Below are 17500 nucleotides of genomic sequence, written 5' to 3' on the forward strand. Positions count from 1 at the left end.
TGAACAACAACAACAACAACAACTGCAAATGCATGAAAAAAAGTCACTATAGAGAAGTTACACACACACACACACACACACACACACACACACACACACAAAATTTATGGTGCACATCTTGCCATCCTTTGCTACCTAACTCCTCCTCCTCCTCCTCCTCCTCCTCCTTCTGTTCACCGTTTTCCTTATCAATTCGTTTTCTTTCTTCCTGTATTTTTTTCTTTCCTCTTCCTCCTCCTCCTCCTCCTCCTCCTCCTCCTTGTCTTCCCTCTCTTCATTTGCAATATTGTTCTTACTTCTCTTGTTTTTCTTCCTCCTCTCTTACTCCTGTCTATATTTTCCTTACACTTTTTCCTCCTCCTCCTCCTCCTCCTCCTCCTCCTCCTCCTCCTTCGTTATTCATCCCATCTTTATTTATCTTTCCTTCTCTTCCTGCTATTAACTCAAAATTCCCTTACTTCCCCTCTTCCCCCTTCCTTCCCGTGCCCTCCCTTCCATCACCCCACTCTCCCTCCCTCCCTCTCCGTCTCTCTCCCAGCCACACCCTCTCCCCCCCTCCCCGAGTATATTAAACACGCAATCAGTGCTGTGTATGAGTGTATAAATGAGAGATTAGCATAATTAGTGGCTGTGATGTGGATTGGAAGTGATGTATGGGATTAGGTGTGTGTGTGTGTGTGTGTGTGTGTGTGTGTGTGTGTGTGTGTGTGTGTGTGTGTGAGGGTAAAGGGTTAGACTTCTTTGTAAAACTTTCCGTGTTTGTGTGTGTGTGTGTGTGTGTGTTTGGAAAGTTATTTTGGTTTGTTACTTATGTTGTTCTTGTTGCTACTACTGCTACTGCTACTGCTTTTGCTACTACTACTACTACTACTACTACTACTACTACTACTACTACTACTACTACTACAACTTTCTTCCAATTTTCTCTATTTACATAACTATTAACCACCCAAAACTCTCTCTCTCTCTCTCTCTCTCTCTCTCTCTCTCTCTCTCTCTCTCTCTCTCTCTCTCTCTGTGCCATTTAAATACCCCCTACATCGTACCCTCTCAAAGAATATCGTACCCAATTGTATACAACTATCGTACTCTGAACCATACTCTCCTTTTTTCCCTCCCTATGCCTGGTGATGGAGGAGAGAGAGAGGGAGGACAAGGGAAGCTGAGAGGAAGCTACAGGAGGGAGGGGTGGAGGGATGGAGGGAAGGGGGAGGTATGGAGGGAAGGGAGGGAGGAAAAGGGCAATGTGGTGAACGGTTTGATAGATTTCCCTCCCCTTCCCTCCTCTTTCCTCCCTTCACTTTCCCTCTCCCTTCCTTCCCTCTCTCCCTCCCTCCTCCCTCCCCTATTAGCCAGGTGCAGAGTGGTCAGTGAGAGAGAGAGAGAGAGAGAGAGAGAGAGAGAGAGAGAGAGAATGTCACCTATATAGTCTGCTCCAACACACACACGCACACACTAACAACAACAACAACAACAATAACAATAACATTTTAATTTTCCCCTATAAACTCGTATATTCTGACACAGACTTCAACTGACAGACAAAAATGGCGTCGTTACATTTAGACATCAATTTATTCAACTCTGACATTATCCTCTCCCTCTCACTCCGGACAACGCGCGTTTCCTTCCCTTAATATTAAACGCCAATGATTTAACCGGTGTTCGATAGTTTATGCAGTATGTACCACGTTCCCTTGAGAATTGTACGGTCTGTAATTTGAAACGCTCTTCTCTCTCACCACGACTATTTCCCAAGCCCACAGAGATGACTAGCGGGTTCTCCAAGACTATTTTTACCCATTAATAGTGTAGATAAATGTTTAGTCTCTCACTAGCACAGTTAAAAGAAGTAAAAACAACATATAACTTTATCAAGAATAGCCTATTTTGAAACGGTCTGCTCATTCACCACGACTATTTTCCGAGCCCACAGAGATGAGTAGCCGAGTTTTCAAGAGTAATTCTCGTGTTGATAATGGCGATATCATTTTAATCTACCAGTGTAATAAAGAAAGTCATTAAAAACCCGTGTAAGTTGACCTAGAATCACGAAAGTTTAGAATTTGATAGTGTATGTTAGCGTTATATTGGCTTCGATTCCCTGTGTTTGAGGAGAATGAAGGGGAGCGCTGTCAGGAAGGGAAGGAGGAGGAGGAGGAGGAGGAGGAAGGGGGAGGAAGAGCTGTGGTATCATACAAGAAGTTATCAGCATTGCGTGGACAACCTAGCGATGTACGATAACACTGATACTGATTCCGGGAACTCTACGATGCTTCACGGTGACTGTCTTACCTTGCTGTATGTAACTGTCGCACTCACCATCACCATCACCATCATCATCACCATCATCATCATCATCATCATCATCACCACCACCATCATCATCATTATTATGTCGGTTACAATTATGCAGATTTTTACTCTTTGTTGACTTTCATTGTCTTCAAAGAGAGAGAGAGAGAGAGAGAGAGAGAGAGAGAGAGAGAGAGAGAGAGAGAGAGAGAGAGAGAGAGATGGGGGTTCATATAAATAAGTTATGGTTTATTTCTTAGGTGTGGACATGTATTTGTGTGATGAGATAGAAGTAACACACACACACACACACACACAGAGCAAGCGTTGATGAAGTGGTAAGGCAAGGTGTGTGTGTGTGTGTGTGTGTGTGTGTGTGTGTGTAATTTCATAACCCAAATCACCTTACATTATGATAATGATGATGGTGATGGTGATGGTGACAATGATATTATTATACTGAAGATCGAGATAATAATGTCATGTATGTAGATAGTGACATGATAGTGTTTACAGTAGAGGTACAATGATAATTATGATGAAGTTAGTCATAGTGAAACCCTCAAAACACCAATACATTAATAGGAATAGCAGAAACAGTAGTAGCAGCGGTGACAGTGAAGGAAGAGCAGAGGTAGCAGTGGTGGTGGTGGTAGCGAGTAGGAGGAAGAAGAAGGAGGAGGAAGAGGAGGAGGTTGAATCTAGCTGTGGTGGAGCTGGTGATGGTGGTGGTGGCGGCGGTAGTAGCGGCAGCGGCGGCAACGGAGACTAGCAGCGTTGGGGAGAGAGAGAGAGGGAGAGAGAGAGAAGGAAGGGAGGGAGGGAAGGAAGTCAGGCCGGAGGTACATGGTATTGACTGTGTGTTGGAGGCAGCTGTAGTAGTCCTCACTTTTCCTCACAAATTTAACCCATTTCTCAACCGCAAGCCATAATTTCCATCTCGCAGTAGGGAAATCAGGCAGAAAGGTGACAAATCGTGCATCGTAGCGCATGTATAGCGGGTGAAAACGCTTAGAAACACAGTGAACACGGCCGTAAAGAACGCTATATAGATCACCGGTAATTTCAAAGTTATCCAGTGGGTGACGCGCCGTGGAGGAGGGAGCGAGAAAGAGAGGGAGAGAGAAAAAGAGAAAGAGAGAGGAGACCCATGGCGTGGTCCGGAATTCTCGTAGCTCTGGCACCTTCATTGTGTAACTCCCTCCTCCTCTCTTGTCATTTGTGCGACTTATCTCAGCGGCCAGCAGTTGAAGTGGTGCTAGAAGGAGCGAATAAATAAACCCAGAAAACTAGACACAGTGCAGAGGCAGACACGGACGCACCTACGGCCCCAGCCAGCCACGGACACCGAACTATAGCGAAGGAAACTCATCTGCTCCCCCCTCACCCCCCCAGCACACACAAGACACAAGTTACCAGCTAAAACGAAGCGAAACTAGAAGACACCTTACAAGTGTGGTAAATATTTCGCATTATTGTGCAAAGAAGGAGGAGCGAGTAGTGTGTGTGCGGGTACCTGCTGTCCAGTTCTACTCACATCACCTCCGCCGCCACTCGCTGACTCTCCGGATTTCACCACAACTATAGAAACAAGTGATGGTGATAATAATAGCCCGTGGTGATGTAAATAAGTGATTTCTAGTGCGATTGTGATGAAAATGCACCACCACCACCACCACCACTGCAATCACAAGTAAAGGTGCGCGGGGGTGTCTTACAAGTGATGCTTAAGTGAGTGAAATACAAGTGAGTGAAGCGTTCCAAGTGACACATTAGCAGCGGTTCAATGCATTAGTGCTGTGAAGATGGATTGTACTAACAGTAGGAAGGGGAGGATGAATCAATGGATCACACGGCAGCAACTATGAGAAAGGTGAGTACTAGAGAGAGAGAGAGAGAGAGAGAGAGAGAGGATGGATGTTGTTGCTAAGATGTATCTATGTATATGTACACTCGGCGTGCGTCTGTGTCTATAGCATTATTTTTATTATTATTATTATTATTATTATTATTATTATTATTATTATTTATGTGTAAGATGAAGTGAAAGATAATGGTCACTTGTTACTTGTCAAGAATTTAGGCTATCGTGTGTGTGTGTGTGTGTGTGTGTGTGTGTGTGTGTGTGTGTGTGTGTGTGTGCGCTCTCATTATTAGATTATCTAGTTCATGAGTGCACACACACACACACACACACACACACACACACACACACACACACACACACACCATTACTGAAGCATGATTAGGCTGGTGATAAGAGAAATGTGTACTGTTCCAAGATAACGTTTGTATCATCTACCGACTCATTATTTTATACAAACAACAGAGAGAGAGAGAGAGAGAGAGAGAGAGAGAGAGAGAGAGAGAGAGAATTATTTATTTAGATATTGGCACTGCTAATTGTTGTGTGTGTGTGTGTGTGTGTGTGTGTGTGTGTGTGTGTGTGTGTGCGCGCCATTCACACCTGTAGCATAGTAGTAGTAGTAGTAGTAGTAGTAGTAGTAGTAGTAGTAGTAGTAGTAGTAGTAGTAGTAGTAGTAATAATAGTAGTAAATAAACACAAGTTACCGGAACATACAAATTATCATAAACAACAACAACAACAACACCTACTACTACTACTACTACTACTACTACTACTACTACTACTACTAACAAAAACATGAACGAAGGAAGAGAAAGAGAAACAGAATGGCAACTAGTACAAAGATTAGGAGGGGGAAAGAACAGTACCAGAGAGAGAGAGAGAGAGAGAGAGAGAGAGGAAAAAGATAACATTTGAAGACGGTGTACCCCATAGCAACGGTTCTCGCAATGGTTGGTAGCTTGGGCTGAGAGAGAGAGAGAGAGAGAGAGAGGTAGCGGTGGCGGGCGAGCGGCGGCGAGGTGGGTTGGCGAGGAAAAAGGAAGGTGGGGATGCGCACGACCATGTTGGATGAGGAATTTTAGGCAAGAGAGAGAGAGAGAGAGAGAGAGAGAGAGAGAGACGCTTCTGTCTGCCTGCCTTCTCCCTCCCTCACCCTCATTCTTCTCCCTCCTCTCTTCTAAGCTGTCACACACTAATGCTGCAATTTTTCCTCTTCTTTTTTTCCTCCTCCTTTTTTCTCTCCTCCTCCGCTGTTTCCCTCTCCCTTTCCTCCTCCTTTCCTGTATTTCCTCCTCTTTCCTCTGTTTACCGCCTCGCCTGCGCACTGAGGTCCAGATTTCGTTGTCTAGTGCGCATTCTCTTGCAATGAATTGACTTCTGAGCTTCTATGCAAAAAGGACTTGTTTCTGTCTCTCTGCCTCTGACGTCACCTCTTCCTCCCTCCTCCTCCTCCTCCTCCTCCTCCTCCTCCGTAACATTCTTCCTTCTCTTTCTTCTTCGTCCTCTTAATCTTCTTCCCTCGTCTCTCGCTCTTCTTAATGTTTTCCTCTTTCTTCCTGCTTCCTTCCTTCTTTCTCTTATTCTTTGTGTGTGTATGAATCTAATCTCTCTCTCTCTCTCTCTCTCTCTCTCTCTCTCTCTCTCTCTCTCTCTCTCTACGCCTAGCTATTTTGAGTACGGTAGTTAGAGTAGAAAGTACGATAGTTCTTTTTTGACAGCGTACGAATGAGCGAGGTCTTATGGTACGTTCAGAGAGAGAGAGAGAGAGAGAGAGAGAGAGAGAGAGAGAGAGAGAGAGATTAAAATGCAAGAGAAGAGAAACCCAGAAATCGGAACAGGAATTGAAGTTAACTTAATTATGAACACACACACACACACACACACAGAGAGAGAGAGAGAGAGAGAGAGAGAGAGAGAGAGAGAGAGAGAGAGGTGTACACGGTTAACGAACATCACCCTCTTTACCATATGTCTATCAAGGAGGAGGAGGAGGAGGAACAAGACACCAAAAGCTTTAAAGCGCCATCTTGAAACACCCACGCTCTCTCTCTCTCTCTCTCTCTCTCTCTCTCTCTCTCTCTCTCTCTCTTAAATCATTATGGCATGACAACTCGAGTGCAACAAAAGTACATTGCAGAGAGAGAGAGAGAGAGAGAGAGAGAGAGAGAGAGAGAGAGAGAGTAGTAATACGTAGAAAACGCAATTCCTGAACAGCGTTACCGTGGAGTGTTAAGTAGGGTGAAAGGAGGAGGAGGAGGAGGAGGAGGAGGAGAGAGAAGAAGAAGAAGAGGAGGAAGAGTTGAGTCATGTATGTGGGTTGTATATCAATTTCTCATGTTAACCTTCTATTATTTTATTATTATTATTATTATTATTTTTATTATTATTATTATTATTATTATTATTATTGTTATTATTGTTATTGTTTGGTGTTCTTGTGTTGACATTTCGATACTGGAGAGAGAGAGAGAGAGAGAGAGAGAGAGGAGGCAGATGGTTGGCCCGCCTCTACTCCATCAAACAAAGAGTGGCAAGCTTAGACTCTCTCTCTCTCTCTCTCTCTCTCTCTCTCTCTCTCTCTCTCTCAGCAATTCTCAGACCATTGTTTTCTGGTAAAGTTTAATTCTTCCCTTCTTCCTTTTCCGTTCCTCCTCCTCCTCCTCCTCCTCCTCCTCCTCCTCCTCCTCCTTCTGTGAACCTAAAGGGTGTGAACTATCTCATTTTAAAGTTAGTTTTTATGTGTAGAATTCTCTTTCGATTAAATAATTTTGTGAGTCACTTTATGTGTGTGTGTGTGTGTGTGTGTGTGTGTGTGTAACGGTGACTAAACACACATACACGTAGTCAGTCAAGTTTCCTCCTACACTTCTATTACAACACACACACACACACACACACACACACACACACACACACACACACACACATTTATGGTCCGCCCACATTTGCTCGATCTCACGCTGTTTCCGGTCCTTGTGTGTGTGTGGGTGTGTGTGTGAGGTAAAAGAACACGCTCACACACACACACTCATACATACAAACACTCCATTTCGTTCCCTGCTAACCATCACACACACACACACACACACACACACACACACACACACACACACACACACACACACACGGAGACAGTGGCAGGGAGGACAAACGCTTAAGCTACCTATTGATTTGAACTCATACACTAACCCCCCCCATCTCTCTCTCTCTCTCTCTCTCTCTCTCTCTCTCTCTCTCTCTCTCTCTCTCTCTCTCTCTCTCTCTCTCAAAGTTTAGGAAGATACTGCACGTACTCTCTCTCTCTCTCTCTCTCTCTCTCTCTCTCTCTCTCTCTCTCTCTCTCTCTCTCTCTCTCTCTCTTCTTTTTCTTTATTTTTGTGATAATTTATTAAACTATTTTCTCCTCCTCCTCCTCCTCCTCCTCCTCCTCCTCCTCCTCCTCCTCCTCCTCCTCCTCCTGTGTTTGTCTTTGTAGTAGTAGTAGTAGTAGTAGTAGTAGTAGTAGTAGTAGTAGTTTTCTTTATTAATCTTGTTTCCTGTGTGTGTGTGTGTGTGTGTGTGTGTGTGTGTGTGTGTGTGTGTGTGTGTGTGTGTGTGTTTTCTTGCTTCCTTCTCATTGTTCGCTTCGTTCTTTGGGTTTGTAGGAAGGCGTCTGTTTGCATATCATATGAGAGAGAGAGAGAGAGAGAGAGAGAGAGAGAGACTAGTCATTCAGGACACGTAAAGTGATATCACCATTTCTTGCTTTGAGGAAAAAAAATGGTTATATAATTTTTTGCTCTCTCTCTCTCTCTCTCTCTCTCTCTCTCTCTCTCTCTCTCTCTCTCTCTCTCTGTAGAAGAAAGGTATTATTATGTGGTGGAGGAAGGGAAGAGGGAGGGCAAGCAAAGAGGAGGAGGAGGAGGAGGAGGAGGAGGAGGAGGAGGAGGAGGAAGAGGAAGAGGGAGGAGGGCATCTCACCTGAGCATGACAGGTGGGGGTTAGCAGGTGTGGAAGCGAGGAGGAGGAGGAGGAGGAGGTGGTGGTGGTGGTGGTGGTGGTGGTGGTGGTTCTCGTTCTCATTGTGCATGTGAAGACCTTCTCCTCCTCCTCCTCCTCCTCCTCCTCCTCCTCCTCCTCCTCCTCCTCCTCCTCCTCCTCCTCCTCCACGAACTCGTCATTGCCTCCGCCTTGCCCTTTCCCATCACACACACACACACACACACACACACACACACACACACACACACACACACACACACACACACACACACTAATACAGACAGCTCCTCTCTCTCTCTCTCTCTCTCTCTCTCTCTCTCTCTCTCTCTCTCTCTCTCTCTCTCTCTCTCTCTCATTTTAGTTAGTTATGAAAGAAGGAAGGAAGGAAGGGAGTAAGGAAGGAAGGAAGGAAGGAAGGAAGGAAGGAAGGAAGGAAGGAAGGAAGGTTAAATGCTATGAAAGTTTAAGATAATATGGTAAGGTTTCAATTTTGATTTTCTTTCTTCTCAATTATTCTGTCTATTTTTCAGTTTAATTAGTAAGTGATGCTGTTAGTGGGCCAGTCAGTCAGTCAGTCAGTCAGTGAGTCAGTCAGTCAGTCAGTCAGTTGTGGTATCAGTTCAGTTTGTTGTGGTAAGTGGTTCGGTTTTTTGTTCAGTTAGTCAGTCAATCAGTCAGTTAATCAGTCAATCAGTCAGTCAGTCAGTCAGTCAGTCAGTCAGTCAGTCAGGCAGGTCAGTCAGTCAGTCAGGCAGGCAGGCAGTTTGTCACTCATTCATTCAGTCAACCAGTCAGTCAAATAAGTCAGTCAGTCAGTCAGTCAAATCAGTCATAGTCAAAATTAGCTGCTACGAAATTAGAATTATATGCTTCTTTCTTCCTCTCTTTCTTGTCCATCCTCCTCCTCCTCCTCCTCCTCCTCCTCCTCCTCCTCCTCCTCCTCCTCCTCCTCCTCCTGCTCCTCCCAATGCCATAAGAGGAGGTAAAATGTCTGATCGCCACACCTTGCGTCTCCACCTGGCACTTGATCGTTGTTGTTGTTGTTGTTGTTGTTGTTGTTGTTGTTGTTGTTGGTGGTGGTGGTGGTGGTGGTGGTGGTGGTGAAGTTTTGTTTATTTTTGTTTATTTGTGTTGTGTTGTTTTGTTTTGTTTTAAGAGTTATTGGTGGTGTGTTTGTTGCAATGTTTACTATTACCACCACCACCACCACCACCACCACCACCACCACCACCACCACCACCACTTTATTTAACAACATTACAAGAACAAGAAGAAAACCACTACAATTTCCTCCTCCTCCTCCTCCTCCTCCTCCTCCTCCTCCTCCTCTCATTAATTAAGAGTAAAGTTCTCCTAAAAGGCAAACACACACACACACACACACACACACACACACACACACACACACACACACACACACATTGTTGTATCATTTCTTGCACAACTGTATAAGTTTTATGGTTATATTTAGATACTATCGATTACTCCTCCTCCTCCTCCTCCTCCTCCTCCTCCTCCTCCTCCTCCTCCTCCTCCTAATTTCTCAAACATTCACAAAATCTACGAAATCTCTCCACCCTAAGAATTTTCCTGAAGGCTCAAGTGTCTCCCAGAACCTCAACTGTTCCCTGCGACCCGTGAACCTTGGGACGGCAACTGCACTGCTCCTTAGAACCTGACAGGGCTGTTAGTTAACCCCTTCAAGTACTGGGACGCATTTTTTTTTTACCTTGAATTTTGAGTGTCATTAGACGATTTTATTGACATTAGGAGGTCAGAAGATTAATGGCCAGAGTTTTCACTATTTTATTGACATTAGGAAGGGTCTATGGAGGTCAGATTAATGGCCAGTCTTCATTATTTTAACCCCTTCAGTACTGGAACGCTTTTTTACCTTGTGTTTTGGGTGATTAGACCATTTTATTGACATTAGGAAGAGTCTATGGAGGTCAGAAGATTAATGGCAGCAGTCTTTACTATTTGAACCCCCACATGAGTTTCTGAAGCTGTATAAAATCATCAAATAGTAAGCAGAGTGAATATAAGACGCGTCATGGTATTGAAAAAGGATAAAGATGAGATAAGATTAAGATTAAACCTAACCCAACCTAACCTAACCTAACTGAATCCAACCTAACCTAACTGAAGTGAATATGAAAACACGCCCTTGTACTGAATATGAACAAAATGACGTTAATCTTGAAGTGTTTGTAAAAAGTTTTCGTAATGTAGAGAATTCATGAAGATTGTAATGTATGGCCTAAAATACACGCTAATCTGGTTAAAAAAGAAAGGGAAAAATAAGAGAAAAAAATAGTGTGGCGTGTTTTTTTTTTTTTTAGATACGTGACATGGTGGAAATCTTGAATGAAATGTAAATATAGATAAGAGATTTCGTGCAGTTATTCTCTCTCTCTCTCTCTCTCTCTCTCTCTCTCTCTCTCTCTCTCTCTCTCTCTCTCTCTCTCTCTCTCTCTCTCTCTCTCTCACACAGTGTTCACCTTTGTTCACCTGTTGATTGCCTTCCTTCCGTCCCTGCTCTCTCTCTCTCTCTCTCTCTCTCTCTCTCTCTCTCTCTCTCTCTCTCTCTCTCTCTCTCTCTCTCTCTCTCTCTCTCTCACACACACACACACACAACTAAAGGTTACGAGAGAGAGAGAGAGAGAGAGAGAGAGAGAGAGAGAGAGAGAGAGAGAGGTACTGTATATATCTTTCTTTCATTAATTTATTTTCTTTATTGAGTGAGTTTGTTAGTTTGTTCGTTAGATGGTCATTCAGTTTGTTAGTTAATATATCTGCTTAGTTTATTTAATGCTGAGGATGTAACCTAACCTAACCTAACCTAACCTAATCTGACCTGACCTTACTTGACCTTACCTAACCTAACCTAACCTAACCTAACTTAACTTAACCCACCCTAACTTAACCAGATCGAACCTCAAGCTAATCTAACCTTACACAACCTGACCGGCTCAAATCCTAACCTAACCTAACCTAACTTGACCTAACCTAACCTAACCTAACTTGACCTAACCTAACCTAACCTAACCGGAAACTGACCAAGAACAGAAAAATGTATAAAAATAGGCCTACTCAGCCGCCAGTCCCCTTAAAGGTCAATCGAACCTGCGTATTTATATATTAATTTGTCCACTTCACTTCAAAAAAATCCCAAACTTTGATGATCTTTTCAATTTTTATTCATGTGAAATGAGTCAAGAATGATAACTGTTTTTTTTTTCTTGTCCTTTTCCTATCTCCATTATCACCACGTCCACACACACACACACACACACACACACACACACACACACACACACACACACACACACACACACACACACACACACACGGTTCATTGTTCTCATTGTAAATATTCTCACCTACTTCCTGTACCTCCTCCTCCTCCTCCTCCTCCTCCTCCTCCTCCTCCTCCTCCTCCTCCTCCTCCTCCTCCTCCTCCTCCTCCTCCTCCTCCTCCTCCTCCTCCACAGTGATAACAATGATAACAGGTCTCGTACTGGTAAGACAGCGGTTTCTCTTACCTGTTGTCCATAAGAGAACGTAAGGTGTGTCTGTCTGAATGTATGGCTGAGGAAAGGCCGGAATGAATAAGTGGATAGATGGTAGGATGGTGGATGGTTGGAGTAGGTGAGTGGATAACCTAACCTTACCTAACCTAACCTAAAAGTAACCTAATCTTACCTATGCAAACCTAACCTAACCTTACCTAACCTTACCTTACCTATCAATCTGAGTGAGTGGATGTTTAGGTCGAGTGTGTGTGTGTGTGTGTGTGTGTGTGTGTGTGTGTGTGTGTGTGTGTGTGTGTGTGTGTGTGTGTGTGTGTGAGTGAATGAATGGCCATCTTACATCATGTCTGAATGGATGAGTGAATGAATGGATGAGAGAGAGAGAGAGAGAGAGAGAGAGAGAGAGAGAGGGGAAATACTTGCTCAAATATGTGCTACTTCCCTTTAAGAAAACTAAAGGACAAGGGTTAGAAAACACACACACACACACACACACACACACACACACACACACACACACACACACACACACACTGCTGATAAAGGTGGATTTCAAAGCTACTTGTTACAGGATCACTTGTTATTATATAGGATTGGAACGCTTATGTAAAATTGATATTGTGTTTTGTACGTGTGTGTGTGTGTGTGTGTGTGTGTGTGTGTGTGTGTGTGTGTGTGTGTGTGTGTGTGTGTGTGTGTTAAGGTTCTTGGCTAACTGTTGTTGTTGTAAAGTTTGTGGTATTTCTCTCTCTCTCTCTCTCTCTCTCTCTCTCTCTCTCTCTCTCTCTCTCTCTCTCTCTCTCTCTCTCTCTCTCTCTCTCTCTCTCTCTCTCTCGTTTTCTATTTCATTTTCCTGTTTGTTTGTTTGTTTGTTCCCGGTTTGTCACGAAGTGTAATTTGTCAAGACGGATTAACTGTCTCTCTCTCTCTCTCTCTCTCTCTCTCTCTCTCTCTCTCTCTCTCTCTCTCTCTCTCTCTCTCTCTCTCTCTCTCTCTCTCTCTGAATCGTGCACATCATTAAGATACAACTGATACAAGAGAGAGAGAGAGAGAGAGAGAGAGAGAGAGAGAGGAAAATAATGTAGGAAGGAAAGAAAATAATATTAAAAAGAAGACAGATGGAGGAAGAAGAAGGGGAGGAGGAGGAGGAGGAGGAGGAGGAGGAGGAGGAGGAGGAGGAGGAGGAAGTAGTACATGAAAGAAGATAAAGAGTAAGGGGAAGGAGAGATAGAGGAAGAGGGGAGGAAACAAGAATTATGAGGGGAAAAACAAAACAATACATGAATATTAAGAAAGAGGAAGAGGGGAAGAAGAGATAAAGAGGGGAAAAGGCAAGGAAGTCGAAGGAAAGAGGGGAAAAGTAAGAAAACATGAAGATTAGTAGGAAAGGAGAGCGTGGGGGAGAGGAGAGAGGGGAGGAGGTGAGGGGAAAAGAGGGGAAAGGAGGAAGAGGTGAGGGGAAAATAAGGTAGAGGGGAAAAGGTGAGGGGAAGAACCGCTGTCACCTGTCTACCTTGGTGCCAATAGTGTTTCCGTCTTGATTAGATTGCCAGCTGCTCTCCCCTCTCTTACTCTTTCCCCTCACTCTTTCCCCTCATCTATTTTCCCCTTTTCCTTCTATTCTTTTTTTATTCATCCTTCATCCCTTCACCTCTTTTCCTCCTCTCAGTTTTCCCCTTCTTCATTTCTCCTCCCTTTTTTTCCCCTCTTTCCTGGTTTCCCCTCTATTTTCCTCCTCTTCCCTTTTTTTCCTTTTTTGCTTCCTTCATCTCTTCCCTTATTTCCTTCCCCTTTTCCTCTTTCCTCTCACTTTCTCCCCTCACTTTCCCCTCATCTTCCTATTTTCCCCTCACTCTCACTTTTCTTTCCTCATTTTCGTTCTATTTCCCCTCTCATTCCTTCCCTCCTTTCCCCATTCCTTTCTCCACCTCTCTCTCTCTCTCCCCTCTCTCCCCTCTCTTTCCCCTCTCTTTCCCCTCACCAAGCTTCCTGTTTAGACTTGCTTTGATGTCTAACTTGAAGGAAAAATAAGACTCTCTCTCTCTCTCTCTCTCTCTCTCTCTCTCTCTCTCTCTCTCTCTCTCTCTCTCTCTCTCTCTCTCTCTCTCTCTCTCTCCTCAGCTATTATTCCTATTGTAACACCTCTTATCTCTCTCTCTCTCTCTCTCTCTCTCTCTCTCTCTCTCTCTCTCTCTCTCTCTCTCTCTCTCTCTCTCATGTCCTTTCCCATGTCGTTCTTTCTTCTTGGCCTAAGTGTTCTCTCTCTCTCTCTCTCTCTCTCTCTCTCTCTCTCTCTCTCTCTCTCTCTCTCTCTCTCTCTCTCTTTCATCCGCAAAGAAAGGAGACGGGGAGTGTTCGAGAGAGAGAGAGAGAGAGAGAGAGAGAAGCTCTAGTCACTCTAGTCACTCCAGTTTTCCTCCATGTCGACCTTTTCTCTCTCTCTCTCTCTCTCTCTCTCTCTCTCTCTCTCTCTCTCTCTCTCTCAGCAGACGACGCTGAAATCTGTCTTCCTTTGTTTACTTTTTTATTACTTGTATCTTCTGGAAAGGATTATTCTCCTCCTCCTCCTCCTCCTCCTCCTCCTCCTCCTCCTCCTCCTCCTCCTCCTCCTCCTCCTCCTCCTCCTTCATTATTCTCCCTCACGCTCTCTATTTATTCGTGCATTCCTCTTTCCAACACTTCCTCTTCCTTCTATCTCCTTTTATCTTCGCCTTTATCCATTATCGAGACTTGTATTCCAGAGAGAGAGAGAGAGAGAGAGAGAGAGAGAGAGAGAGATGGTGGAGGGGGGGGAAGTCACAGTCAGTATTCCGGCCTTAAACTGAACCACTCTCCCAATCTTCCTCCTCCTCCTCCTCCTCCTCCTCCTCCTCGTCTCTCACTCGTCATAAGGTAGAGAATTGGGCGTCGTAGAACTGCCATAGAGGTGGTAGTCGTGAATCATGAGAGAGAGAGAGAGAGGAGAGGGAGAGGGAGAGGAGAGGGTAGTAGGAGCAAAGGGGACAAACATGCTATCCTGCCAAATAGTCAAATAACCCTTAGTACTGTTTTAAATACGGGTGACTTTCCTTCGTGTTTACCTATGGCGAGGTGGGCGTGGGCGTGTGTGCGGGAAAACAGCCCTAGCGACCCTGGGAGGTAAGGGCGAGAGTAGATTACGGTGGTGGTGGCGGGTAGGCGGCCGTAAAGATCAGACTTGTGTGTTGGATGAGCAAGCGTTCATGTGTCATCCGGGAGACGAAGGGAGGGATGGAGGAAAGGGAGGGTGATGGAGGGAGGGGAGGGAGAGGAGGGAGAGGCGATGGAGGGGAGGAAAGGGAGGCAGGGGCAGTCTAGAAGCGGCTAGGGGACTTTCAACTTACCACATACCACCACCACCACCACCACCAGTGCCTCCACCACCACCACCGCCACCGCTTCACCGCTCCGCCCCAAGAAACGATACCCACATTCTCGTCCTCCCTTTCCTCCCCTTCCTCCCCTTCCTCCCCTTCCTCCTCCCCATCGCACGTCTCATAGTTACCTGTTACCGTCCCAGCAGCGGCCCGTCCCCTTCTGGAAACAGGGTAATGACAGGGGACGCGAAGGAAGAGTATAAGACGGTCGTTATCGTACTTTGGCACCCTCCAAGGGGCTATTCGCCAGCCCAGGCAGAAGGCGACATCTAGCTGAACATTGATTATGAGTACCACAACCACCACCACCTCCTCTACCTCCACCACCGCCTCCACCTCCGTCTCCACTCCCCCTCTCTCCTCCCCTCTCCCTTCTCTCTCCCTTCTCTCTCTCCCTCCATCTCTCCGTCCTCGAATGCCACATATGTACACCGGTTATTCATCTTTTTTTCGTCTTTGCGTGGATTCAAGAGGAATTGGAAGTCTCTCTCTCTCTCTCTCTCTCTCTCTCTCTCTCTCTCTCTCTCTCTCTCTCTCTCTCTCTCTCTCTCTCTCTCTCTGACCGTGTATGTGTGTGTACTCTTCAATTATTCTCTTATTGAAGTTAAGGTTAGATTGCTGTGTGTGTGTGTGTGTGTGTGTGTGTGTGTGTGTGTGTGTGTGTGTGTGTGTGTGTGTGTGTGTGTTATAGCTCCCGATTAGTGCATAACAGAGCAGCGTCATTCATCACCTCCATTAATTATTCAACATTCACCTACATTGCATCACGAGGCTGAGCGGAAGGAGGAACATAATCTTAGGCGAGCTATAGGCAAGATTAACACAGTCGCTGCTCCCGCGTGACCCTTATAAAGAAAACAGTGCTGCAGTTTGTAAAGGCCATCCATGTCAGTTTAGCACGTCAGAGAGAGGAGAGGGAGGGCTGTGTTAGATGGACACACGCACGCACAGACAGACATTCGAGAGGAAAGTTGAGAGAAGGAAGGCTTGAATCATTATTTTCTTGGCACTGAAGCCACGAGAGGCGGTCACTGACACCAGCTGAAACCACCACCACCATCACCACCACCTGAGAGAGAGAGAGAGAGAGAGAGAGAGACAGACATGCTGTAATTTGTTACGTAACTACTAGATTCCCCCCATCTCTCTCTCTCTCTCTCTCTCTCTCTCTCTCTCTCTCTCTCTCTCTCTCTCTCTCTCTCTCTCTCTCAGTACACCAGGCATTCTTGAAGGAAATTCCAGCACGTTCGTCTCTCATTCACGGTGCACACGCCTCGCCTTTAGTAAGACTGAAACACTGCCTCCACCACCACCTTTCCCTTCCCTTCCCTATGTGCGGCTGACTCACTGAACACCCGCCACCCGTCACCTGCCACCCGTCACCCGTCACCCGTTACTTGCCTCTTCACTTGTCTAAAACAGTGTCTCTCTCAAAGCTGTACTGTAATGGCGGGAACTGTTGTCTCTATCTCAAACATTTCTCGTAATGCAACTGTGGTTAGTGCTTCGTTAGATTGTATTGATAATTTCCTTCCTTCCCTCATTTAAAACGCTTTAGTGAATCTGTTTCCTTATAAGATAGCTTTTAAAATTTCCTTTCTTCATTAATTTAAAACGCTTTAGTGAATCTGTTTCGTTATAAGATATTTGATGATTTTATACAGCTTCAGAAACTCATGTGGGGGATTATAATAGTGAAGACTGTGGCAATTAATATTCTGACCCCCATAGACCCTTCCTAATATCGATAAAATCATTAAAATGGTCTAATGGTACACAAATCCCAGGTAAAAATGTGTTCCAGTACTGAAGAGGTTAAAATAGCGAAGACTGTTGCAATTAATATTCTGACCTCCATAGACCCTTCCTAATGTCAATAAAATGGTCTAATGGTACACAAATCCCAAGGTAAAAATGTGCCCCAGTACTGAAAGGGTTAACATGTTACCTTCCTTCCCTCATTTAAAACGGTCTAGTGAAAATGTTTTTTTCTCATTTAACGCGGTGCAGTGAACGTAATAATAGTTTTCTAGGGTGTTTTCGTGATTATATATAGCTAAACAAGGATTCTACGCTATAAATATTAGAATACCCTTGAGAACTGACTTAATCATCCCCGCGGCTTTCAGAAATAGTATTGACGTGAGGGTGAAGGTTGAGAAGACGATTATAGCGATCAATTAAAGACTTAGCATTGAGATACACCAGCGTCTATCACTAGCTTATCTATCACCTTCAGTACTGGGACGTGTTTTTACCTTGAGTTTTGTGTACGGTTAGACCATTTTATTGACATCAGGAATGGTCTATGGAGGTCAGAAGATTAATGGCTAGAGTCTTCACTATTTTAATCCCCCATATGAGTTTCTGAAGCTGTATAAAATCATTAAATAAGAAGGAATATGAAAGGGCCGTATTTTTATCTT

General features: G+C 44.6%; 1 protein-coding gene across 1 annotated transcript in view; it reads left to right on the forward strand.

The window, feature by feature from the left end:
* The first annotated feature begins 3147 nt into the window (after positions 1-3147).
* Positions 3148-17500, forward strand: part of LOC123500409 (bromodomain adjacent to zinc finger domain protein 2B-like) — a 77402-nt gene continuing 63049 nt past the window's right edge. The window contains 1 exon segment of the mRNA XM_045249129.1: positions 3148-4168. The gene's annotated coding sequence lies outside the window, so the exon portion shown is untranslated.

Source organism: Portunus trituberculatus, chromosome 8, assembly GCF_017591435.1.
Source record: "Portunus trituberculatus isolate SZX2019 chromosome 8, ASM1759143v1, whole genome shotgun sequence".
Taxonomy (NCBI): Eukaryota; Metazoa; Arthropoda; class Malacostraca; order Decapoda; family Portunidae; genus Portunus; species Portunus trituberculatus.